This window comes from Dromiciops gliroides, chromosome 6, assembly GCF_019393635.1.
Source record: "Dromiciops gliroides isolate mDroGli1 chromosome 6, mDroGli1.pri, whole genome shotgun sequence".
Classification (NCBI taxonomy): domain Eukaryota; kingdom Metazoa; phylum Chordata; class Mammalia; order Microbiotheria; family Microbiotheriidae; genus Dromiciops; species Dromiciops gliroides.
Window position 1 is genome coordinate 140,495,887 of NC_057866.1, and position 25,783 is coordinate 140,521,669.

Genomic DNA, 25,783 nt, shown 5'->3' on the forward strand with positions numbered 1-25,783 from the left:
CTCCCCCCCCCCCCAAGGTCCAAATGAGAAGTCAGGAAGCCAAAAAAAGATGTCAACAGGGGACAAGTATCATCTCTTCATCCTATCATCATGTAACTCTTGATCAATTTGCAAATAAGACCCTAGAGGAGGGGCAATGGAAACCACCAAAATCTGAAACTTGTGACTGCTTAACTGCTCTCTCTCTCTCTCTCTCTCTCTCTCTCTCTCTCTCTGAATCATCTTTCAGGACTCAGGAGAAGACAATAATTCACAGAGATAATAGGGCAAAGCAAATTCTCCTGGGCTATAGCAATAACATTTCTCATTTGAAATTCTCTGACTGAGACAGGTTAATGTAGAGGAAAGGGTTCCGGCAAAGGAGGACTGAGCTTTGTCTTGGCTTTGCTACTTTTATCTGTGTGACTTTAGACAAGTCACTTAACTTCTACTTATTTGGAAGATGAGAGGTCATTGATAAACTTTTAGGAGGAAAACTGGAATGGTGAATGCCTTCGAGATCATGTCCTAAAAAGGAATTGGTTGGGGGTGGGACAGTTTAAGGTGGAGAAGAGATTTCAGAGGCATATGGTAGCTTTCTCCATACACTTGAAAGGCTGTCAGAAGCTAGCAGAATAAGACTTGATGTTTTTGGTCCCAGAGGGCAGAAGTAGGAGCAAAGGACAGAAGAGGCAAATTTGGATAAGATGTCAGAAAAAAATAAAAATAAATGCAACTTCCAAACTATGAAAGCTCTTTCAAAATAGAAAAGGCTGCATCAAAATGTAGCTGCTTGCAATCTCATTAGAGGTGTTCACATAGATGACCATCTCTGGCTATGTTGTAGAAGGGATTTTTTCTCAGATGTAGGTTAGACCAAATGACCTCAGAGATGCCTTCCAACTCGGAAATTCTATAATTCTCTGACTACTGCTACCAAGATAATCCCTAAGTTCTTTTCTGATTCAAAATCTTTTGACTTCATCTCTTTGATTCATTTATCATGTATTTGTGCTTAATTCCCCCTATTAATAAGCTCCATAAAGGTAAGGGAGCTTGACATCTAAACTTCACATTTCTCCTAGAACTTACTAGGAGTAAATATTGCTGAATGAATAAGGATTCAGAACGGGTCATTTAATTAGTGTTTCATCCTTCTCTTTGGAAAAAAAATGAGAGGTTTAGATATTATCCAGGCCTACAAACATTTTCACTATATATGAGAAGTTTCATTGGCCTTCCCACACTTATCAGTGTCCTCAAGTAGAAGCTAAGGAGGTGAAATAACAGAATAACAGAATTTTAGAGCAGTGGAGTTCCCCGCCCCCCCATAACATTTTATGGAAGTGCCTTGAAAATTGAAAAGAAAAAAAAAAAGAAAATTGAAAAGATAAGGAGCTTAGTGGAGCGGGCAGGACATAGGTTTTCAAGGCAGAGATTCTGGGTTCCACTTCTGGTTCTGTTGTTACAGTGTGACTTTGGACAAGTCACTTCACTTTATCGGCCTTCAGTCCTCTTCTGCAAAACAAGCAGGTTGAACTAGGGAATCTCTAAGGTCCCTTTCCAGCCCTCAATTTAGTACCCTCTGGTCTATGAGCCCATAGAGGGGTGTATTGGCAAGTGTTTAGCAACCAGTGCTCCAGAAAACAATAAATAAGTGCATATATTCCCATGACACACTTTTAAGTCTAACCTTCCTTGTTAACATTCTAAATGATTAAGTGTAACCTGCATTATTAATATTTTCTCCATCACTTTCATAAGTCTATATAATCAGGAAAACAATAAACCCAAGCCTTGATTTGTAGGATATGCTGATTTCTTTTATTTTTATTTTTTTAGGTGAGGCAATTGGGGTTAAGTGACTTGCCCAGGGTCACACAGCTAGTAAGTGTCAAGTGTCTGAGGCTGGATTTGAACTCAGGTCCTCCTGAATCCAGGGCCGGTGCTTTATCCACTGTGCCACCTAGCTGCCCCGATTTGCTGATTTCTAAGACATAGATGTTCATTCTGAAAATTCAACAACTGGCTTTTGCAAACTGGTTTGAGCTGGCTCCAGTACACCATTGAATTTATTTTAATTTATTATTTTTTTTTGGTGGGGCAATGGGGGTTAAGTGACTTACCCAGGGTCACACAGCTAGTAGGTGTCAAGTGTCTTAGGCTGGATTTGAACTCAGGTCCTCCTGAATCCAAGGCCAGTGCTTTATCCACTGCTCCACCTAGCTACCCCCCACCATTGAATTTATACAAATATAGAGTTGGCAAACCACTTCTATAATCCTTTGTCCATAGCACAAAACCTCAGAGCAGTTCACTGGTATAATTCAATATCTATTGTATGTGTTTCAGAGAAGTCAGATACTTCTCCCTGATGAAGTCATATTTATGTCTCGCCACTACTACACCCATCTCAGATATCTTCATATTTGAAGTGTAAATGTCTGCCAAAAGAAGCAATACATCTAGGTCTCTATAAGTGCAAATAAGGAACCCCAGGAAAGGGTTTCATATATCCAAATTAATACTATTTAAAGTTATACTTGTGTAAAATATGGTAATTGTTTCTAGCCCAATAAAAACATGCAGGGAAAATTTGAATAATTCAACCACTTCATGGGATTCATTATTCCATTATTCACAGTAACTGGGACCCAGCTGGTGGGAAGAGGCTTAGACTTGGAGTCAAGATATCAAAGCAAAAATCTTGCCTCTACCACTCACTAACTATGTGACCATGGGCAAGTCATTTAACTGAGTATCAGTTAAATTTAGATATAAAGCTAGAATGCAGTTCAGAAGTTATCTAGTTCATCTTCCTCCTTTTACATTCTTGAGAAAGGCCCACGGTCACATGGGTAGTAAGTAGCAGAGATGGGATTTGAGCCCACTTCCTCTAACTATAAATCTAAATCTCTTTCCAATATGCTATTGGAACTTCCCTCCTCCTATAGGACTGAATTAAACTCTTTGAGGACAGTGGCTGTTTCATGTTTATATTTGCATGACCAGTGTGTAATATAATGCCTGGCACACAGTAAGTACTTGATGATTGTTTTTTCATTCATTCAACAGACCTCAGTGTCTTTATTTGTAAAATGCTTTCTGTAATTTCATCACAGAATTCATTTAAGAATCATACAGGAAAGTGCTATGCAAATGGAAGGTTCCATGGGTAGAAAATACAATAGTATCTTTTTAATTCAGATCCTGGGAATTTAGAATTTGTGATAATCAGACATGAGATACATGACTTATGGAATAAAAATGGCAGGAGAATGTATTTCTCTGCAAATCATTAGGGCTTTACTTGTAAGAAAAATCCATACCCCAAATCAGTAGATCTTTTTTTTTTTTTTCAAATCAATGGCTCAGGAAAGGAAGGATTCCTTCAATCTGCCTTGGGCTTCTAAGCCCAGCAGGTAATTCTGACAACGTAAAGCCTTGTGATGGGTATGACACACTGGATTGTTAGGCTGCTGGGACTTGACCCTTTTCCTCTGAACTAACTTTTTTCCTATTTAGTATTTATTTATAGCTTAGCTTTTTAATGTGGACTGCACTTATATGTGCACTCAAAAATCATAAAAATTGCTTTTCTTAAAAAAGGATTCTTTCTATAATTCAGACCTTAGACTAGATTTTTGACTTTACTCCTAAATTACTGAGGTTCTATTGCACATCTCTTTTCTGAAAGGCAAACCACCCCCCCACACACACACACACACATACAAAACAACTAAAGGTAAGTAAAAATAGAGCAGGTTAGTAGAACCCCTTTTTAACCTTGATGCTGTGAGACTGCCTGAAGCACCAACTGTGCTAACTCTGGGTATCATTTTCTCATCCTTAAAATGAGGGAGTTGGACTAGATGACCTCAGGGTTCCATTCTAGCTTGAAGTCTAAGATCCTATGATCCGATTTTTCTGTATTATGGTTATATTTAGAGTCCCAGGATATGTGGTGTATTCAAGCGCATGATACAACAATCCTGATTATAATGGGCACTAGTGTATGTAATTGATGGTAGGTCTGTAACCTGATTTCCTTTAGCCTAGTCTAGGTTCTTAGGGTTCTTGAACTATTCTCGTTTGAGGAACTAAACTCATGGGTTCACAGGAATCAAATATAGATGTCATCTAATTTAATCCCCCTCCTTTTACAAAAACTAAGACCTAGAGACCTGAAGTAACTTGTCTAAGGTCACAAAAAAAAATAAAGAACTGATCTGGGATTTGAATTCACATCCTCTAACTCAGATCTAATCCTTATTCATTTGTAATGTGTTTTAACAATTTATGCATATCAGATCAGAATCATACAAGAATAGAGCTGGGGTGGGGGGTACAGCTGGGTGGTGCAGTGGATAAAGCACAGGCCCTGGATTCAGGAGGACCTGAGTTCAAATCCGACCTCAGATACTTGACACTTACTAGCTGTGTGACCCTGGGCAAATAACTTAACCCTCATTGCCCTTAAAAACAACAACAACAATAAAAACAAACAAAAAATATAGAGCTGGGGGTGGGGGTGGAATGGGGTGGGGCTTATCTAATTCAACCATTTTGTTTTACAAATTTGAACATAGAGGCTCAGAGAGATGGAGTGATTTGTCCATGGTCACAAAACTAGTAAGTGCTATAGATGTTTTCTTTCTTTTTTTTTTTTCATTTTTTGGGGGTTTTGGTGAGGCAATTAGGGTTAAGTGACTTGCCCAGGGTCACACAGCTGGTAAGTGTCAAGAGTCTGAGGCCAGCTATGAACTCAGGTCCTCCTGGATCCAGGGCCTGTGCTTTTATCTACTGTGCCACCTAGCTGGCCCTGTATATGTTTTCTTAATCCATTTCTCTAGTGAATCTCCAAGACTTAAGAATACACATTCTACTATACCTCATTGCTTTTCAAGTCAAGGAGCAGTTGCCAAAGACATCATGGGTGACTGAGACTTTTAGTAGCAGTGGAGGAGGGAGACTTATTCAGAGATTTGTGTATGGAGGGGTAGGAGAATTTTGTTGCATTCATGACATTCCCCCATCAATAAATGCTCATTAACTTTGACCTATGGTGTAGCCCTCAGGCTCCACCCCTATTGACATAATAATTAGAACCCCTCACATTTTCATAGTACATTTAGGTTTATAAACTTCCTACAACAATTTTGCGAGGTACATCCTATGCATATTATTATTCATATTTTACACATGAGGAAACTTAGACGCAACAAAAAATAGAATATAGTCTTTTCTTCACTTTTGCTTTATGCCATTCTTATAGATTTGATTTTTGTTGGTTTCATGTTATTATTGTAACAATAAGATCATAGAATATTAAAGCAGGAAGAATTTTTATAGATGGATCATCTCCAAGTTCTTTATTTTCCAGATGAGAAGATATAGTCTTAGTAAGGTAAAATGATTTGCTCATAATAACACATGAAATAAATATGAGAGCTGAGACTCAAACCTTAGTCTTCTGACCCCAAGTCCAGCTCTTACTATTCAAGGATACCCATTAGTCAATCAGCCAACAAGAATTTGTTAACTGTTTGTCAAGTGGGGACAGCTAGGTGGCACAGTGGATAAAGCACTGACCCTGGATTCAGGAGGACCTGAATTCAAATCTGGCCTCAGACACTTGGCATTTACTAGCTGTGTGATCCTGGGCAAGTCACTTAACCCCCATTGCCCCCCCCCAAAAAAAAAAAACCAACAAATGTTTATCAAGTGCTGGCACTATGTTAAACACTGGACATACAAAGAAAGATCAAAATAGCTCTTGTTCTCAAAGAACTTACCTTACAATAAAGGAACCAGCATGAAAATAGTTGCCCATAAAAGATTTATACAGAATAGGTGGGAGATAATCAGAGAGGAAGTCACTAACAGCTGGGGCTAGCTGAGAAAGGCCTGTTGCAGAAGGTGGGATTTGAGCTGAATATTGAAGGGAGTTGGAGAAATCAGGAAGTGGAGGCAAGGAGGAAGAGCATTGCAGGCCTGGGGGATGGCCAGCAAAAAAGGCATGGAATCCAGAAATAGTGTTATGTGCAAGGAGAAGCGAGAACACTCTGTCCTCAATCAAAGAGCAGAAGTACTTTCCAATTCCATTACTCTTGAACCAATAACATTTCTTCTAGAACTCTGGAGCAGCCAGGGATGTAAAGTAATGTCTGTGAGAGTCCTAGAAGTTGTCTGTGGGATAAGCCTTTGTATTATTAATGTTGATGATAAACATGTTTTATGCTTTCATTTCATTTCTGGTTGAAGGAAGAAGAGGAGCATGGGAAGCAGACCAGGGATAGAGTGAGTGAGAGCTTTCCAAATTGGGGTTGTCCAGGATGGTGGATAGAAGCCAGGAAGTTGCCTGAATTCTCCCAAATTTCCCTCAAAAACAACATTAAATTAAGCCTCTAAACTGATACTGGAGCTACAGAACCTACAAAAAAATGGAGTGAAAAAAAAATCTTCTGGCTTAAGATAGCCTAGGACTTCAGGAAAGATCTGTCTCACCTGGGTAAAAGGTGAGCACAACTCAGTGCAGAGGGTCTCTGAGCAAGCTAGCAGAAGGCTCTTAGCCACAGCACACATCAGCATCTAAGGACCCAAGCTAGTGGCACAGCAAGTCAGTTGTGAGGCCCCCAGCTTCAACACAGAAAGCAATCTGCCACCTGGGATAGCAACTACACAGCAGGCCCAACTAAGCTAGGCCACCCCAGTGCAGTGAGCAAGCAGCAAGCTGCAAGCTGCTGAGGTCTCAGAGCAGAAAGTCAGTTATCAGGCCCCTGGCCCCCAGCAAAAGAAGCTTAGAAAAGTGCACCCTGTACCCCAGGAACAGAGATCAACTTTAAAAAGCACAAAATAGGCTAAAATATGAATAAGAAACAGAAAAGAACCCTCAGCGTAGAAAACTACTATGTGACCAGGAAGACTAAAACACAAACTTGGAAGAGGACAACAATATCAAAATGCCTACATTAGAAGCCTCAAAGGGTAAGAAGAATTGGTCTCAAGACCAAAAAACCTTCTTGGAAGAACTCGAAAAGGATTTTATGAACAAATAAGAGAGGTAAAAAAAAAAATTGGGGAAAGAAATGAGACTTATGCAAGAGAGAGTGAATAGCTTGAATAAAGAAAATAACTCCTTAAAAATACAATTGGCCAAATGGAAAAGAAGGTGCAAAAGCTGACCGGGAAGAAATAATTCCTTAAGAATCAAAATTGGGCAGATGGAAGCTAATGACTCAATAAGACATCAGGAAGAAGTAAAGCAGAAGCAAAAGAATGTAAAAGTAGAAGAAAACATAAAATACCTCTTCAGAAAAACAATAGACCTGAACAATAGTTCCAGGAGGAACAATGTAAGAATTATTGGACTATCTGAGGGACATGATCGAAAAAAGAGCCTAAACAGCATGTTTGATGACATTATCAAGGAGAACTGCCTCAATGTCTCAGAACCAGAGGTAAAAATGGTCTTTGAAAGAATCCACCAATCACCTCTTAAGAGACCTCAAAAGGAAAACTCCAAGGAATATCATAGCCAAATTCCAGAATTGTCAAAGGAGAAAATCTTGCAAGCAAGCCAAAAAGAAACTATTTAAATAACAAGAAGCAACAATCAGGATTTGGATCAAAGGGCTTGGAATATGGTATTCAGGAGGACAAAGGAACTCAGATTACAATCAAGAATATACTACCCGCAAAATTAAACAAAATCTTTCAGGGGAAGAGATGGGTATTCAATGAAATAGAGGACTTTAAAACTTTCCTGATGGAAGGTCCAGAACTGAATAGAAAATTCATTCTTCAAATATAAGACTCAAGAGAAGCATAAAAAGGTAAAATGGGCTGGGGGGAACCAATACAAAATAAAGCATGTTATTCAATAAGGTTAAAATGTTTATATCCCTATATGGGAAGAAGATACTTGTAATTCTTGAGAACTGTAACTTTATTAAGTCAGATAGAAGGAGTACACATAGACAGAGGATGTGCATTTAAGTTAATTTTGATATGATGATATAAAAAAAAAAACCTCAAGAGGTAACAAAAAGGATTATACTGAGAGAAGAGCAAAGGGAAATCAGATCACATGAAGAGGCACCTATTACAACAGAGGAATAGAAGGAGGGGTGAGCATTATTTCAACCTTACTCTCATTTAATTTGGCTCAAATTGGAAATAATATACACACTTAGTAGAGTATAGAATTTTATCTTATCCTAAAGGGAAGTAAAATAGGGAAGGGGAAAGAAAAGGGTGGCATGTTGATAGAAGAAAGGGCAAAACTAGGAGGTAAAAGGGGAAAGGAAAGTCTTGTATTTGAAGGGGCTGATAGAAGGGAGGGTAGATTGAGGGAGTTGATGGTAAGGAAGGACCGGGCAAACGGAGAGAGAAAAGTATAAACAAGGGAAAAAATAGGATGGAGGGAAATACAAAGTAATCATAACTGTGAACGTGAATGGGATGAACTCTCATATTAAATGGAAGCAGACAGCAGAGTGAATTAAAAAACAGAATCCTATAAGATGTCGTTTACAAGAAACACATTTGAAGCAAAAAAGATACACACAGAGTAAAGGTAAAAGGCTGGAGCAGAATATATTATGCTTCAATTGAAGTAAAAAAAGGCAGGGGTAGAAATCCTTATCTCAGAGAAAGTAAAAGTAAAAATAGACCTAATTAATAGAGATGAGGAAGGAAACTACATTTTGCTAAAAGGTATCATAGATAATGAAGTGATATCAATACCAAACATATATATATCAAGTGGTACAGCATCCAAATTTTTAGAAAAAGTAAGTGAGTTATAGGAAGAAATAGACAGCAAAACTATACTAGTGAGGGACCTCAACCGCCCCCTCTCAGAATGAGATAAATCAAACCACAAAACAAATAAGAAAGAAGTTAAGGAGGTGAATAGAATTTTAGAAAAATTAAATATGACAGACCTCTGGAGAAACTGGAGGGGGATAGAGAGAAATATACCATTTTCTCAGTGGTACATGCCACCTACACAAAAATTGACCATGTATGAGGGCATAAAAACATCACAGTCAAATGCAGAAATAGTAAATGCATCCTTTTCAGATCATGATGCAAGAAAAATTATGTGTAATAAAGGTCCATGGAAAGATAGACCAAAAATTAATTGGAAACTACAAGTTGGGGCTGTCCCAAAGTGGAATAGATTGATCTAGGGGTCATGGATTCCCCTTCCTTGGAAATGTTGGTGCAAAGTTGGGAGATCATTTGGGCATTTTTCTGATATATTTTAGAGGGAATTCTTGTTCAGGTATGAGTTGGGCTGGATTATCTTTGAAGAACCTTTCAAGCCAGAGATCTGTGGGTATGTGGCTTTTCCCACTTCTGGACAATGTAATAGAGGGATTCGAATTCTTGTGTTTTGGTCTACCAGAGCCTCTAATGCTGTATCTGGAATTAAGAAGACCTTGGGTTCAAAATGTGACCTCTGACACTTGGTAACTAGCTGTATGATACTGGTTGTTGTCATTCAGTCATTTTTAGTCATGTCCAACTCTCTGTGACCCCATTTGGGGTTTTCTTGGCAAAGATAATGGAGTGGTTTGTCACTTCCTTCTCCAGCTCATTTTACAGATGAGAAACTGAGGCAAACAAGGTTAAGAGACTTTCCCAGGGTCATACAGCTAGTATCTGAGGCCAGATTTGAACTCAAAATGAGTCTTCCTAACTCCAGGCCTAGCACTCTATCCACTGTGCAGCCTTGCTGTACCTAGTATGATATTGGACAATTAACAATTGCTTTGAGCCTCAAGTTCCTCATGTGTAAAAAAGGGATAATCATACCTATATTCTCCCTAAGTCACAATGCTGTTTTGAGACCAAAATAAGATAATGTGTGTAAGGCATTTTGTAAATTTTAAAAATTCCATATAAATGTTAGTTACTATTCTGATCATTTTTATTATAATGTTATGAGGAGAAAAGAGAAATCTGGATAAAGTGCTATGGTAAATCCAGTCATTTTGGGGGGTGGGGGAAAGATATCCCTAGGGCTAGCTGGATGGTGCAGTACATAGTGCTGACCTGGACAAATTTGGCCTCTGAAACTTACTAGCTGTGTGACCCCAGACTAGTCACTTAACCTCTACTTGCCTCAGTTTCCTTTTTATCTATAAAAAGGGGATAACAATAGCACCTATCTCCCGGGTTTGTAGTGAGAATCAAATGAGATAATAATTACAAAGTGCTTAGCACAGTACCTAGTCCAAAGTAAGAGCTATATTGTTGTTGTTGTGGTTGTCATTCAGGAAAGGTTTTACAAAGGAGGTAGCATCTGAGTTGGATCTTAAAGGAAGGAAGGGAGGGAGTTCAACAAACAGATTAGGGCTGGAATGGCTAGAGGCAGTTTGTGGATAGAGATCTAGAATTGAAGTGAGAAAGACTTGAGAGCAAATCCAGTTTCATTAGGTATATAATCCTAAACAAGCCACTTAGAGTCTGCATAGATCCTCTGTTAAAAACAAAAACAGTTTAAGAATAACACCCACCTCCCAGGGTTATTGTGAGGATAAAATAAGATAATATTTGTAAAACACTTTTAAAATGCTCCATAAATGCTAGCTATAGTTGGAGTGGAGAAAGATGGGCTAAGGAAAGGCACAGTGCAGCAGAGATTTAGTCATTTAGTTTGGCTGGAATACAAAGCGCATGGAAATAAATGTTTGAGATGAGCCTTTGGAGCAATTACTGGTTAAACTGTCCTCTCTGGTTTGAGTCCCTCTTTTAGTTATTATTCTCAGCTTCAATAATAGGGTGAAGTCACTCTTTTTTTTTTTTTTTTTTGATGAGGCAATTGGGGTTAAGTGACTTGCCCAGGGTCACACAGCTAGTAAATGTTAAGTGTCTGAGGCCGGATTTGAACTCAGGTCCTCCTGAATCCAGGGCTGGTGCTCTATGCACTGTGCCACCTAGCTGCCCCAGAATCACTCCTTTTGATTCAATGACCACTTTAGAGTAAGAGAGGTTTGGGTTCATCCTCCATTCTCTAAGGGCTTTGGTGGGGGCAGTGGGGTAGCCTAGGGAGCAGAGAGATGGTTTGAGGTAGTAAAAAGATGACTATATTGGGATCCGGGCCCAGATCTAGGGTTTGATGTCCATATAACTTCTAACAAAGAACTTGGTCTATCTCGTTGTCAGTTTCCTCACTTATAAAATAAGGTCAGAATGGACTATTTCCAAGGCCTTTCCCCTTTTGTTCTAATCCTGCAGTACTGTTGTTACGGTAAGAGCCTATAAGATAATTGTCTGATTGTTCATCATTTAAGAGTTGTTTTTTCCTTTCAATTCCAAATCTTTTACACAGTGTGATTTTCACAAAGCATAAGATTTCCAACAAATAATAAGACAATGTCTGTGTTAGAAAAGAGAAACCAAATGAACCCCAGTGTTAATTGCCAGTGGAAGATTATCTTGGCAGCCTGGTTTCATATATAGAGTGCCAGATATGAAGTCAGCTGCCTCAGACACTTACTGTATGGCCCTGGACAAGTCACTCAACCTCTCTCTGCCTCAGTATCCTCATCTATAAAATGGGAAGGATAATAGTACCTATCTTATAGACTTGTTGTGAGGGAATGTGAGATAATGTATGTAAAGCATATAAACATTAACTATTATCAGCAAGGTGTAGATGGTACTGGGCCTATCTAAGTTACAAAGGATAATTGTTCTCTACTGCATCACTATAGATCACACCCTTAATCTCAGTCACCTTACTGGGATGGGGAAGGGGAGGAAAAGAAAGATGAGGGATGGGGAATGGAAATAGAAGAGAGCATTTGGAAGGATCTATCCCAACTCATGTATAGCATGTGTCTTGCCTATGAGTCAATAATATCTTTGTATTTGAAGAACTGTCTAAATCTCTTGGAAGAGGGGTTGACACACTCTTGTAAGTATCTCTCTGACACTTAAGATTGATTTAATCCAAATTGGTAAGATAGGGTTCATACATTTCCTGTATTGTGAATGATTAAATTTTCTCAAACCCCTCACAAAATCTTAGACATGGAGTACTTATCTGGGCCATCCAGCTTCCAAACCTTACCTGTATTATTAGACTTAAATCATTATCCCAGTTCTTCAAAGGGAATTCAGAATTGATTATAAATTTAGTCAAAATACATTTAGAATATAAACACCCTGAAAGCAAGATCTATTTTTCTATTTCTCCTCTCTCTCTTTCTGTCTCTCTTGCTCTCTCTCTCCTTTCCTTCTTTCTTCCTTCATTTTTTTGTTTCTTTTTCTTTCCTTCCTTCTTACCTCCCTTCCTTCCTTCTTTCCTTTCTTCCTTCTTTTCCTATGACTTCACTAGAACAGAGACATCTCAGTGAGGCAACTCCTTACACCTATACAGATCTGCAACCATACTGCAACCTACAGTCTTAGAGAGTTTTTGCTGCCACTGAGTTGTGGAAAGTTATATGATTTGGCCAGTAATTGTCAGAGGCAAAACTTGAATCTGGGTTTTCCTGCTTTCCTAGCAAATAGTAGACACTTGAATTAAATTAAATTAGACTCAAATGGATTGAATTGAATTTCTAAAGAGGTGATCACTGGGGAAAAGTTCTCTTTTTTCCTATTATGACAAGAGGTTCAGCAACTGTTTTTAGGCTTTGGCTTTGATTTGCAGTGAATAATTCATACTTCAGGGCCCATGGTTGATTGGTTTTGTTTTGCTTTTAAGCTACCATCAAATTTATTATTCTTGTGTAAGGTTGTCTTACATCTAGATAAGTGTTTGTATTCCAATTCTGAGATGTTAGGGGTTATTCATTAAGTGTAAGCCTGATGTTCCCCAGTATGGAACCTCTCATATAGATGATGAAGCTAGATATATTCAGAGGGTACTGACGACAGTAGTCATAGAATTAGAATCAGAGAAATGTCAGCCAGATGCTAACTTTCCATACATTTTTCAGAAGTTACCTTACACCAGTAGTTCTGATCTTTTAGATTTGTGTTGTGGGAGTATTCCTAAACAAAGATACAAGGGAGGAACATTTAACCAAAGGAACATTATCCATATTGACCAGAATTGGTCCTTCATTGGGAGATGAATATATTTCTTGACCATCTATGTCCTTTGCCAAACCCCTGTCAGCTGAGTCTTCTGTCAACTCAGATGAGCTTCATCCCATATCAAAACCAAGGGATGTCATTAAGGATTCACTAGATTAAAAACTCTTCCCTCTGGAGCTCCAGGGTCAAGGATTGCAGGAAAATTGCAGGGAGGAATATCCATTAGAGGTGTCAGCAAGCAAAAGTGTTGACTGAGTTTAAACCACTAGCGTGAAAAGCAAAAGCAAACACATTTTAATTTATCGGTGGGGGAAAAAAGGCCCATATCAAGGCAAAAATTCTAATAAAAAATAAATAATGTTGACAACACAAATGGAAAAAGAACCCTAAATGTTCTTTGAAGCTATGTGAATTAGCCAGCAAGGGAGGTGTCTGTCCATTAGTCAAAATATCAAAAAATATGAGGAGCAATGTGGACTGGTAGAAAGAGCCCTTGTCAGGAATTTAGGAGACCCGGGCTCTGGCCCTATTTCAAACCTCTTAATCTTTTTTGAGCCTGAGTTTCCTTATCTGTAGAATGGGTATAAGACTTGTACTCTCTACCCATCTCACAGAGCTATTGTGAACAAAACATTTTGTAAACTCTTCAACGTGCCTCATAAATTTAAATTCTATGCTCTACCCTGGGACTTCTAGAGGATGGAGTTGCCTGGTACTTTTGAAGATCTATCAGCCATCAGGCTAAGGTGCCATTCTCAATGTTAAAGACTAATATTTAGGACTAAAACAGAGAGGATCTGTCAAAGAGTCTCACTATTTGTTCTTTTATGAAGGCAAGGAAAAGAGCAGGTGTTCCAGAGTAAAGGCATCATTACTGTGACTTTACTGTGTACTTAAGACCTAACAGGTAATGGCAGCTATGGAAACAATTACTCAGATGAAAAATTTCACTGGGTCTCAGTTTACTCAACTGTAAGAGGAAAATATTAACCTTGATGATCTATAAGGCTGTTCTTACTCAAAATCTTACCCATCATCTTATGCTACCTCTATGAGATGGTGGCGCAGAGTCCAAGTTGAATTAGGATTTCCTATGGGTGTTGAGATACTCCTTAGGTACCTGTCTGCAAATGACACTGGGCTGGTTTCATCAAGTCCCAGAATAATGCTGAACCTCCCTAAAGAAATCTGTAACCACTCTGAATTGGATCTGACCATTCACATATGAAAGATCAAGTGGATGAATAATGTCTATTGCCAAAATTACAACATGAGTTAGATAAACAATTTGGGACAGATGGTATAAAGGAACGAGCTGGGCCCAGAATTAAACAGTAGGTGAGCAGGCCTTTAAGAAACTGCCAAGCTTCTTTAATGACAATAAGCTTCTCCTAGAACAAAAGCCCATATTTTTAGTACAAATACTCTACCAGTATTGTATGGCTTTGGAACATAAAAATTTCTGAAGAAAGGGGCAAGAACATCATGTGAGTGAGATTTTCTCCACCCCTTAGATATCAGTGATTGAACTATGGTAATAATCAGTATTATATGAGATAAACGGTGATTAAGTATGCTTTAGTCTCTTAAGTTAGTCAGTGTGGATATTATGTCACTTGTTCTTTATATGTTCTGAATATTCTTCAGTGGCTTAAGCTAATGAAGTATTTGTAAACTTTTCTCTGAAGTATTTGTAAACTTGTCTCTTGACCACTGTCTCTCTCCATTGTGGTTACATGTTCAACGAAGAGTCATACTAGCTTGGTTGTAACGTCCCTTTTTAAAAGGTGTATTGTGGTTAACCACAATACTAGAAATAGGGTCTTCGAAGCTAAAGGAACCAATCAGCATTGAGACTCAGGACCATAGCATTCTGTGACACAATATGTGACATAGTCTGGGCCGGGCAGTGAGCTAGCTGAGTGCCAGTCACATTCGGTGATCCTGTCCATGCCACTAAATGTTCATGTGTATGATTTGTTTATTGGTAACCATATTTCAACTTGTTCTCTTTGTAGCATTTGCAATATGCTATGAGGGTGCAATGGGAGAAACCTGTAGGGGTATAACATCACCAGGATCCCTATACTTCGTGTCTCTCAGGTCCTACTCATGCCTGAGACTGGATTTATTGGACAATAGGCCCTCTCTCAATAAACCTATTTTCTCCAAGTTTGGAGACTTTGCTGTTTCTTGTTCTTAGCCAGACTTAGAAATTTTTGTGACAATCACACACACTGAGCAAAGGAGAGACCTATACTGCGTATAAGCAGACTGAGATATACAACCAGTGAAGACTTTTAAAGAACATGAATAAAAGATGTCATCAGACTATCTATTCCCATATGAAAAAATGCTCTAAATCACTATTGATTAGAGAGATGCAAATTAAAACAACTCTGAGGTAGCACCTAACACCTATCAGATTGGCTAAAATGACAAAAAAGGAAAATAATAAATGTTGGAGAAGCTGTGGAAAAATTGGAACACTAATGCATTGTTGGTGGAGCTGTGAACTGATCCAACCATTCTGGAGAGCAATTTGGAATTATGCCCAAAGGGCCATAAAGCTGTGCGTACCCTTTGACCCAGCAATACCACTTTGGGGTCTTTTTCCCAAGGAGATCATAGAAAAGGGAAAAGGACCCACATGTTCAAAAATATTTATAGCTGCTCTTTTTGTGGTGGCAAGGAATTAGAAGTTGAGGGGATGCCCATCAATTGGGGAATGGCTGGACAAGTTGTAGTATATGAATGTAATGGAATACTATTGTGCTGTAAGAAACAATGAGCAGGAGTTCAGAGAAACCTGGAGGGACCTGCATGGGCTGATGATGAGTGAGATGAGCAGAACCAGGAGAACATTGTACACAGTATCATCAACATCGTGATAGACTATATTCTTCTCACCAGTCCAATGGTACAAGAAAGTTCCAAAGGACTCATGATGGAAAATGCTCTCCAAATCCAGAAAAAAAAAAGGAACTGTAGAATATGGATGCTGATTGGACCATACTATTTCTTTTGTTTTTGGTGTTGTTGTTTTTCTTTTTTGAGGTTTTTCCTTTTTGCTGTCGGTGGGGGGGGGGGGGGCAGGACGGGAGGAAGGGGAAAAAGTTTGAAATTGGAAATCTTATCTAAACAAATGTTGAAAACTTTAATTAATTAATTAATTTTAAAAAAAAGATGTCATCAGAGAGATGTATGATAGTACAGGTAGATGGGCTGGACACGGAGTGAGGGAAAACAAATGGATAGCCTGACTGGTCCACAGGTATCAAAAAACAAGGAAAGCCTATAGCATTTTGAATAGATGCCCTATGGTGAACTTATGGAAGAATATGGAAGAGAGTCAAACAGGATGGATAGGCATGAATGGATTATGATCAGCACCGTTGGAAGAAATAATCAAATCCAAGAGATCACAGATTCATTTAAGTATTTGAGTATTAAACCTCTGTATTAGAGCTGTCAGCAAGTGAAAGTGTTGGTAATCTAAATCACCAGTGTGAAATACAAAAGCAAACACATCTTAATTTACAAGTGAGAAAAAATGGCCTATATCAAGGCAAAAATCTTAATGAAAAAATCAATCATTTTGACAAAAGAAGTGGAAACAGAACACCAATGATCTTAACAGCTATGTAGGTTAGCCATCCGTACCTTTAGGCTGACCCATGTTAAGCCATCACCCTCTGATAGAAATGGTTGAAAATGCCAAAATACAACAAAAACTCCTTATGAATCAGAACAAGTAGTGTAGCAGTTAGAACATTGGCTTTGCACATAAAACATCTACAATTGGAAACTGCATGCAAACCTAATCCTACTGTTCCTGAGAGGAATCATGGGACAGTAGCAAAAGCAGTAGATTTGAAGTCAGAAGCCTTGGGTTCAAGTCCTGGCCCTGCCCCTTATTAACTGGGTAGCAAATGGCATTTCATTTCACGTCTTTGGGACTCAGTTTCCTCATCTGTAAATTGAGGGGGTTGAATTAGATGATCTCTAAAATCTCTTCCTGCTCTAGATCTATGATTTGCTGACCATATTTATGATCAATACAGCACACACTGAACATGTCAAAAGCTTGACAAACATACAATTGGAAGGGCTTGTACGTGGCCGATTAGTAAACAATTATTTATGCCTCTACTATGTAAAAAATTGTATGTCTTGCTAGCCCTTACTTATTATCTTTTGGATTGTTTCAAAGCTTTCTTTTTTATCCTGAAGAAAGAACTACCCTCTTTCTTACAGCTGCATTCTAGATACTTCTAAAGGCAGCTAGGTGGTTCAGTGGGTAGAGCACTGCCCCTGAAGTTCAGAGGTCAAATCTAACCTCAGAGATTTACTAGCTGTATGACCCTGAGCAAGTCACTTAATCCCAATTGCCTTAAACATCCAGAGCCATCTCCAGTTGTCCTGATATATATCTTGCCACTGGACCCTGATGGCTCTGAAGAAGAGAATGAGGTTGATGACTTTGCACAGCCTCCCTCACTTAAATCCAGTTCAGTGAAAGCCATGACATGACTTCTTGATGTCAAGGTCCTCTTTGAGAATGAAGGACAAACAACAATGAGATGCTTTAAACCATGTCTGCTGTTTCCTGGAAAATTGTAGATAAATACAATGCTTTCAGATGTGTTTTGGTGGATCTTTCAAATGTTTCTTCTGCTCAGAGGACTTGAGACTTCCCCATATATCTTGCTCTAGTCTGACTTTGTGATCTTGCTGTAGGATGAGCTATAGTCTGGACTGAAGGAGGGAATCCTAACTAAAGATCTAAACTCTGGTTTCCAGTAGGTTTTTGTGTTCTTTATTCTTTAACAATACTTGTTATCATTGGGCAACTCCTCTACTCAGATTTTATCAGGGAATGCCTCTACTTCTTCAGGAACTCTTCCTTTATGTCTCTAAAAAGAAATCATTTGGGGCAGCTAGGTAGCACAGTGGATAAAGCACGGGCCCTGGATTCAGGAGGGCCTGAGTTCATATCTGGCCTCAGACACTTGACACTTACTAGTTGTGTGACCTTGAGCAAGTCACTTAACCCTCATTGCTCCGCCCAAAGAAAAGAAAAGAAATAATTACTGCTCTTCCAATGTCTCTGGTTTTGGGGCCCAATGGTTCTCTGAAAGGGTGTTGCAAATAAAAATGCTTCCCTTCCAGGAAACTGTGTCTAGTTCTCTGTGTTTAGCCCCTTCTCTTCTCTGAACTTCTTGTCTCTGATCATATTCTTATCTATCAAAGCATCTTATCATTTTTTTGCTTTTTTTCAAAATACACTTACAAACCTTTTTTTCTTAAGTCTTTTGACTTTAACTTTCTTATAACTTCTGCTAAATATGCTGATGACAGTATTACCTACTACACCTTTTATTAGGCATGTTTCTGGGGGATGGAAGGGAAAGTAGAGTTAAAGATTTGAAACTACCTGATAGTCACTGGGGTGGATATCCTCATCCCCATCATTTCATAATTAATTAATTATTAAGCATAAGTATGTTTGGTTCCACAGAGAATAAAGAGCTAGACAGCTACCACTTATTTTATATCCAAACAAAATTATAAGTATTTCATTGATCATGGGCTAGCTCTTAAAGAATGGAAAGACTGGCTATACAACGAAGGCCCAGTCATTGATTCCAATCCAATAAATGGAAGTCAGTTTCTGGCTGTGATTGATTGGAGGCTCTACTGAGGAGTATTCTAATTGGTTTTAAAGTGAGCAAGAACTGAGTTTGAATACAATAGGGATAATGCTGCTCTCTTACTCTTTTTCCTCAGCTTCTTTAAGTCCCTCTGTCTTTTTTTTTTTATTTTTGTTTTGTTTTGTTTTTGTGGGGCAATGGGGGTTAAGTGACTTGCCCAGGGTCACACAACTAGTAAGTATCAGGTGTCTGAGGCCGAATTTGAACTCAGGTCCTGCTGAATTCAGGGCTGGTGCTTTATGCACTGCACCACCTAGCTGCCCCAAGTCCCTCTGTCTTAAAATAATGGGAGATATAGATATAGAGATCAAGATATCGACATTGATATAGACAGAGATGGAGATAGCTATAGAGATAGATGATATAGATAGATATATCCCTGTCCCAGAACCTGAGGAAATAAGCAAAATTTTTAAATCACCGAAGTCTAGTTGAGTCCAAGATATTTCTCCTGCCTGTAGTGGAAAGCAAACTTATCCCCAGCTTCCAGTAGACATTTAATGGAACTCCACAATTTGAGTAAGCCCTATATAGAGACTACATAATTGACCAGAATTATAATGCTACCAATTTGATGTACTGGATCGGGTGCTAGGCTTGGAATAAGAAAGACCGTGGTTCAAAAACTCTGGTAACCTCTGTGTCATGAGGAGGCATTCCTGAAAGACTTTGATGCACACACATACATGATACTTTAACAATATCTATGATCTTATTGACAAGGGTACTTCTGCCAGGTGGTGATCCATCTTAGTCTTCTCACCCTGTGTGACTCTTGTCCCTCCCCTCCCATAAATCTTCCACATAGGTCCAGCCTTTTGTGTTGGGGATATCCTTTTAATTTACTTTAGATTGTATGGATACCATTGGAATATATTGGCTGCTCCCTGGCAATCTCTGGGTCTCGCTACATGACTGGATCACTTTCTTTGTCAGTCATGCATTTTTCTGACAATATCCTTTACAGAAGAAAGGTATCAGACATATGGCCAAGGGTGGTACTCTCAAGTGAGTCCTGAACCATATTAAAATGTAATTGAGAAATAATTAACAATATAAATGAAATTTCAATAGAACAAAGATAATGTTACTATGTGCTTTTCTAAGTTAATATGTATCCTATAGGGACCCTCACGTAAGGTTGGCCTTCTTTCTATTTGAGTTTGATACCATTTCTTTAAACCATTTCTCTGTAACATTCACATGATAGTAGATTATATTTCTAAAGTGTTTAAAGGTTTACCAAGCTATACATATAGAAGTCCATGCACACAAGATCACTCTCCACCAATAGAGCCTATAATCTAAATGTAATTTAGTAAATAGCTCCTAGAGAGTTGCTGAGGCACTTAGAAGTTAAATGACTTACCGAGGGTCATAAAGTATTAGAAGAGGGATTTCAACCCAGCTCTAACTCCAAGTCCAGTATTCAACCCACTACTCCAAACTGTCTTTTCAAACAAGGTAGTCAGAGGCAGCCTTGAAATCAAGAAAAATTGGGTTGAAATCCAACCTTTGGTATATACTGGCTATGTTACCCTGGGTCAGTCACTTAATCCTTCAATGCTCTAAGCAACTCCCTAAGAATAAGTTACAGAGAAGAAGTTGACCTGAATTGGTTCCAGGAATTTCCTCATCCTTTAGAAATGAAATCAAAGATCTCATCTCTATCTTTATCTTTATCTCACATTTACACCAAAATAGGATTTCCATAGCTGAACCTCATAAACTTTTAAAATCAAAATGCCTCAGAAAGGAAAGTAGGGCTGTGACTTTGAGGGGATAGAGGCATCTTTTAGTGAGGACAGTTGTATTATTTCAGTACTACACAAACCATCAGAAATAATGCTCAACATTCACCAACAGGTGGCAGTACACATTCCTCTCTTTGAAACATGGTTTGTAATTTATTAAATTTCGTTTTAAGGCTATCTGAGGCCTGCTGGCATATTTGTATTGCTTCCCGGGAGCCCCAAACCCCTTGAACATTCTAAGGCTCTCCAGTACCTTGGCACTGCACAGATTTTAGAAAAAATAATTAGCATATCAGAACATCCTAAGAATCTTTCAGAAAGGGAACAAGATCAAAGGTTGTATGCTTTGTCTTTTGGGATGCATGAGAAGATGCCCAGTAGCATTCAATGGCTAATTGTTCATACTCAAAGCTTTGTTTGACATCAAGCATTAAGGGAAGGCCAGGCTATATCAGAATGGCTGATGGGGAGGGACTAGGGGGCAAGCATAGATTCACAGAGAGTAGAACTAAAAGAGAAGGAAAATGAGATCATTCAGAGGTGACTGAAGATTGTATAGTGGGGAGGAGATCGAAGTAAGGGGAAAGGAAGGGATAAATTCTACTGAGTTAATGAGGGAAGAAAATAAGAGAGAACAGGTATAAGTAGGATGTCATAGAGGACTATTTTTTTAAAAAATAAAAGTACTTTATTATTTTCCAGTTACATGTAGAGGTAGTTTTCAGCATTTGTTTATATAAGATTTCCAATTTCAAATTATTCTCCCTCCCTCCCCTCCTTCCCCCTCTCCCCTAGACAGCAGACAGTAGGCAATCCGATAAGTTAGATATAGATATAGATATATAGATACACACACACACAAAGACACACACACACACACACACACACACACATATATATATATATATATATATACATAACAACATTAAACATATTTCTGCATCAGTCATGCTATAAGAGAAGAATCAGAGCAATAAGGAAAAACCTCAAAATAGAAAAACAACAGCACCAAAACCAAAAGAAATAGTATGGTTCCATCAACATCCATATTCCACAGTACTTTTTTTTCCCTGGATTTGGAGAAGACTATTTTTGAAGAAGAGTCATCCTAAGGCACAGTTTTATTGTGTCGCTTCCCTTCTCAAAAATCTTCACTGGTTCCCAACTGATACTGAATTAAAATAAAAACTCTTCAGCCTTACTTAAGGCTCCCATCATCTAGTTCCAACCTACCTTTCTAACCTTATTTCACATCACTTCCTTTTCCTGACAAACTAGACTACTAGCTATTGCCAGAGATGATAAGCATCAGGAATTTGAGGACTGAAGATTATGTCAAATTGATCTAACTCCAGGGTTTATTGACAGCCTGTAACCCATTTTAGTGGACATATTCATTCATACCAAAAAAAAAAAAAAAAGGATACACGAACATAGATTTTGAACTAAAAGGGAACTTGGGAACCATCTAGTTCAACTCCTTCATTTTATAGACGAGGATGCCCAGGCCCGTAGAGGTTAAGTGACCCAGGCAAGATCACACAAACACAGGTACCCTCTGCTTCATTGCAATCACTAGTCATAGCACCCTATTTTGGTCTGGTTCCAGGAATTAAATCTCATGTGTGAGAAGATAAATACTAGACAATCAATCAGCCAGTTTGTTCTGGATAGCCTACAAATGTTAGGAGGTTGTGGGATTTTATTACTGAGGTAGACAAAGAGAACATCATCAATCTTGGAATAAACAGGGGCTAGCAGAATTCCTTCCCAGTCAGGGGCTGCACTCATGGATGTGTATCAGTCACACCAGCTGCCTCTGTCTGGGTGTCTCTCCCAGTTGCTGTTCCATCTATCCCCAGGCAAATTGAGCTTTGTCTAACCAGCCCTCATCATCACATCTCCTACCTCTGAGTAATTGCTAGTTATTCCCCATGCCTAAAATATTGTCCCTACTCATCTCTGCCTATTGCAATCATCCTTTTCCTTCAAAACTTGTCCCGGGGATCACCTCAGGTATTAGGAAAAAAACCTTCCTCACAATTTTTTTGTTGTTAAGTTGTTTTTTAGTTACGTCTGATTCTTCATGACCCCAAATAGAATGGTTTCTTCTTTCCTCCTCCAGCCTCATTTTACAAAAAAGTAATTCAAGCAAACAGAGTTAAATGCCTTGCCCAGGGTCACACTGCTAGAATGTCTTAGAGGCTGGATTTGAACTCACAAAGAAGAATCTTCTTGATTCCAAGCCCAGTGCTCTATGCACTACTCCACCTAATTGCCCTAGCAGTTAGAGCTAAGTAAAAGTGAAGTGGTCTAGCTGGAGAGGTGATACATTTCCCCAGCAGAGTCTGGAGGGCCATTTGTCGGCTGTGTTATAGGAGGGATCCCTTTTGGGATTTTGTGAGACCTTCTAATGCTTCTTCCAATTTTCAAATTTTGTGATTCTCTGAGTGTTCTGGGAAGACTTCCCTAATTCTCCCTAGCAAGGTTCTGAAACTGTTTTAACAGTCTGGTGAAGTCTATAAACATCTTCTTAGAATATTTTATTTGCATAATAGCTCAGAGCCTTGCATCATGAACACTATAGGGAAGAATGGAGAATTTAGGATCAAGGAATCAGAGGTAGAAGAGACTTGCCCAAGGTCACACAGTTTTGTGGCAAAGGCTGGATTTGAAGCTAGGTCCTCTGACTCCAGAGACAGCCTTCTGTTGTACTAGAATATGAGTCCTATCAGGCTTCTGGGAGGTAGGGTGATTAATAGTGTTCAATTAGGGCTAACAGGTCTGTGAGAGTAACCCTAAGAGGACCATTCCTCATTCCATTTCATCTAATCATTACCCCAGTGGCCAAGAAGTCACAGGCCCAACCCTGTAAGTGGCCAGTGGAGCAGTAGCTAGGTGACAGTTGATAGAGGGCAAATCCTGGATTTAGGAAGACATGAGTTCAAATCCAGCTTCTGACACACACTAGCTGTATGACCTTGGGCAAGTCGAGTAACCTTATCTGTCTCAGGTTCTTCATCTGTAAAAAGGAGATAATATTAGCACTTACCTACCAGGGTTGTTGTGAGAATCAAATTATATTTTTGGGAAGTATTTTATAAACCTAAAGTTCTATATAAATGCTATATATTGTCACTGTAATTTTTTTTTTTTTGGTGAGGCAATTGGGGTCAAGTGACTTGCCCAGGGTCACACAGCCAGTAAGTGTTAAGTGTCTGAGGCTGGATCCGAACTCAGGTCCTCCTGAATCCAGGGCCAGTGCTCTATCCACTGCACCACTTAGCTGCCCCTCATTGTAATTATTAATATGATTTACCTATGCTAGTAGGCAAGTGCCTCCAAATCCCTAGGTAGCCAGGTGTCCTGAAAATGAGTCAGATATGATCAGTGTTGAACGTGACCCTGAGGATGGAGAAGTAGTAGAAGCCATCTCACTCCCTAAAGCCTGGGAGCAGGGATAGTGTAGCAGCCAAACTCAAGTTAAAATAGACCATCCCCACAACAACCCTGGAAGGTAGGGAGTACAAATATTATTATTCCCATTTTACAAATAAGAAAACTGATGTTCATTGTAGTTAAATGGCCTATAGTCACAAAGCTAGTAAGTAGCAATGCTAGGATTCCAGACCTAATATTTCAACCCAGGACTCCAGCTCTAGCACTCTCATCTGAGGCCTCAAGACACATTTTTTTTTTTTGTTAGGCAATTGAGGTTAAGTGACTTGCCCAGAGTCACAGAGCTAGTAAGTGTTAAGTGTCTGAGGCTGGATTTGAACTCAGGTACTCCTGACTCCAGGGCCAATGCTCTATCCACTGAGCCACCTAGCTGCCCCTCAAGACAAATTTTTAAAAATAGTTTCTCAGCTGGACATGGTGGCAGACTCCCATAATTCCTGCTACTGGGGAGGCTGAGGGTGGTGGATTGTTTGAGCTCAGGAGTTCCAAGCTGCAGTGTGCTAAGTTGACCAGGTATCTGGACTAAGTCCGAGTCAATTAACAGTGGTAAACAAAAAAACAAAACAAACAAACAAACAAAAAAGAATGGGACAGCTAGGTGGCACAGTGGATAGAGCATTGGCCCTGGATTCAGGAGGACCTGAGTTCAAATGAGACCTCAGACACTTGACACTTATTAGCTGTGTGACCCTGAGCAAGTCACTTAACCCTCATTGCCCTGCAAAACAAACAAACAAACAAAAACAAACCAAAAAAAAAAAAATGAACAGTCGTGCTGGATCAGAGAGTACCCACCGAATTTTCAACCTGGGTGAAATGGGGATGAAGGAAGCAAAGACGGGAAAGAGGAATATAGTTTCTCCCTTAGGAAAGGTAAAGGACTTCTCTATGTGAATTCTGTTAAGGAGGATGGATGTCTTTTACTTATAGGGAGGCTAAGTAATTCCAGAAGAAAGTACTTAGGAGAGGCTATCCCTATTTTCAGTTATTTGAAGGATTGTTACATAGGAGAAGAGTTGGACATGTTTTGCTTGACTCTGGAAAGCAGAGCTAGGAGTAAAGGGTAGAAGTGGTGAAGAAGCATATTTAGACTTGATATAAGAGAAAACTTCCTAACAATACAATCACATAGTTTCAAAGTTTCAGAATCACACAGTTTCACGAATCTCAGTGGCCATTTGGTCCAACCTGTACCTGAAGAATAATGATCTCTACCATATAGCTCTTAAGGAGTCATCTCTTTTTTGCTTGAATACCTCCCTTGATGGGCAGGTCACTGTCTCCTGAGACAATCTTTTGAGAGTAGTCAAGAGTGGAATAGGCTAAGGGATTTAGTCAAATGTTTCTTAGAGTTCTTATAATCTTATAATGCCATAATCTTGAAGCCCTCCACCTTCCTCAGGATGGCCTACTTTATCAATGTCTATCCTAAAATGTGGTGATCAGACCTGAACACAATATTTAAGATGTAGGCTGAGCAGGGCAGAGTATAGTGGGCCTGATGCCTCCTTAGAACAAAACATGATGTATCTTTTAATACACTCTAAGGTTGCATTAGCTTTCTTGACACCCAAGTCCTCCAATGAGCATTTTTTCTACTATCCTTTTAATTAATACAAAAAAAAAAAAGTTCCCCCAAAATCAGATGTCACCAATTTGCAGGTGTTCAGTATATCAGGGATATGGAGATTCACTTTACCATGGCTGGTTGATTTCCAAAGTCTATCTTGAAGCAGTTCATTTGTTCAGTCTCTTAGGTTGCTATCTATAACAAGGAACTACTACCATCTTTGGAGGCAAAGAAAACAGAGTATT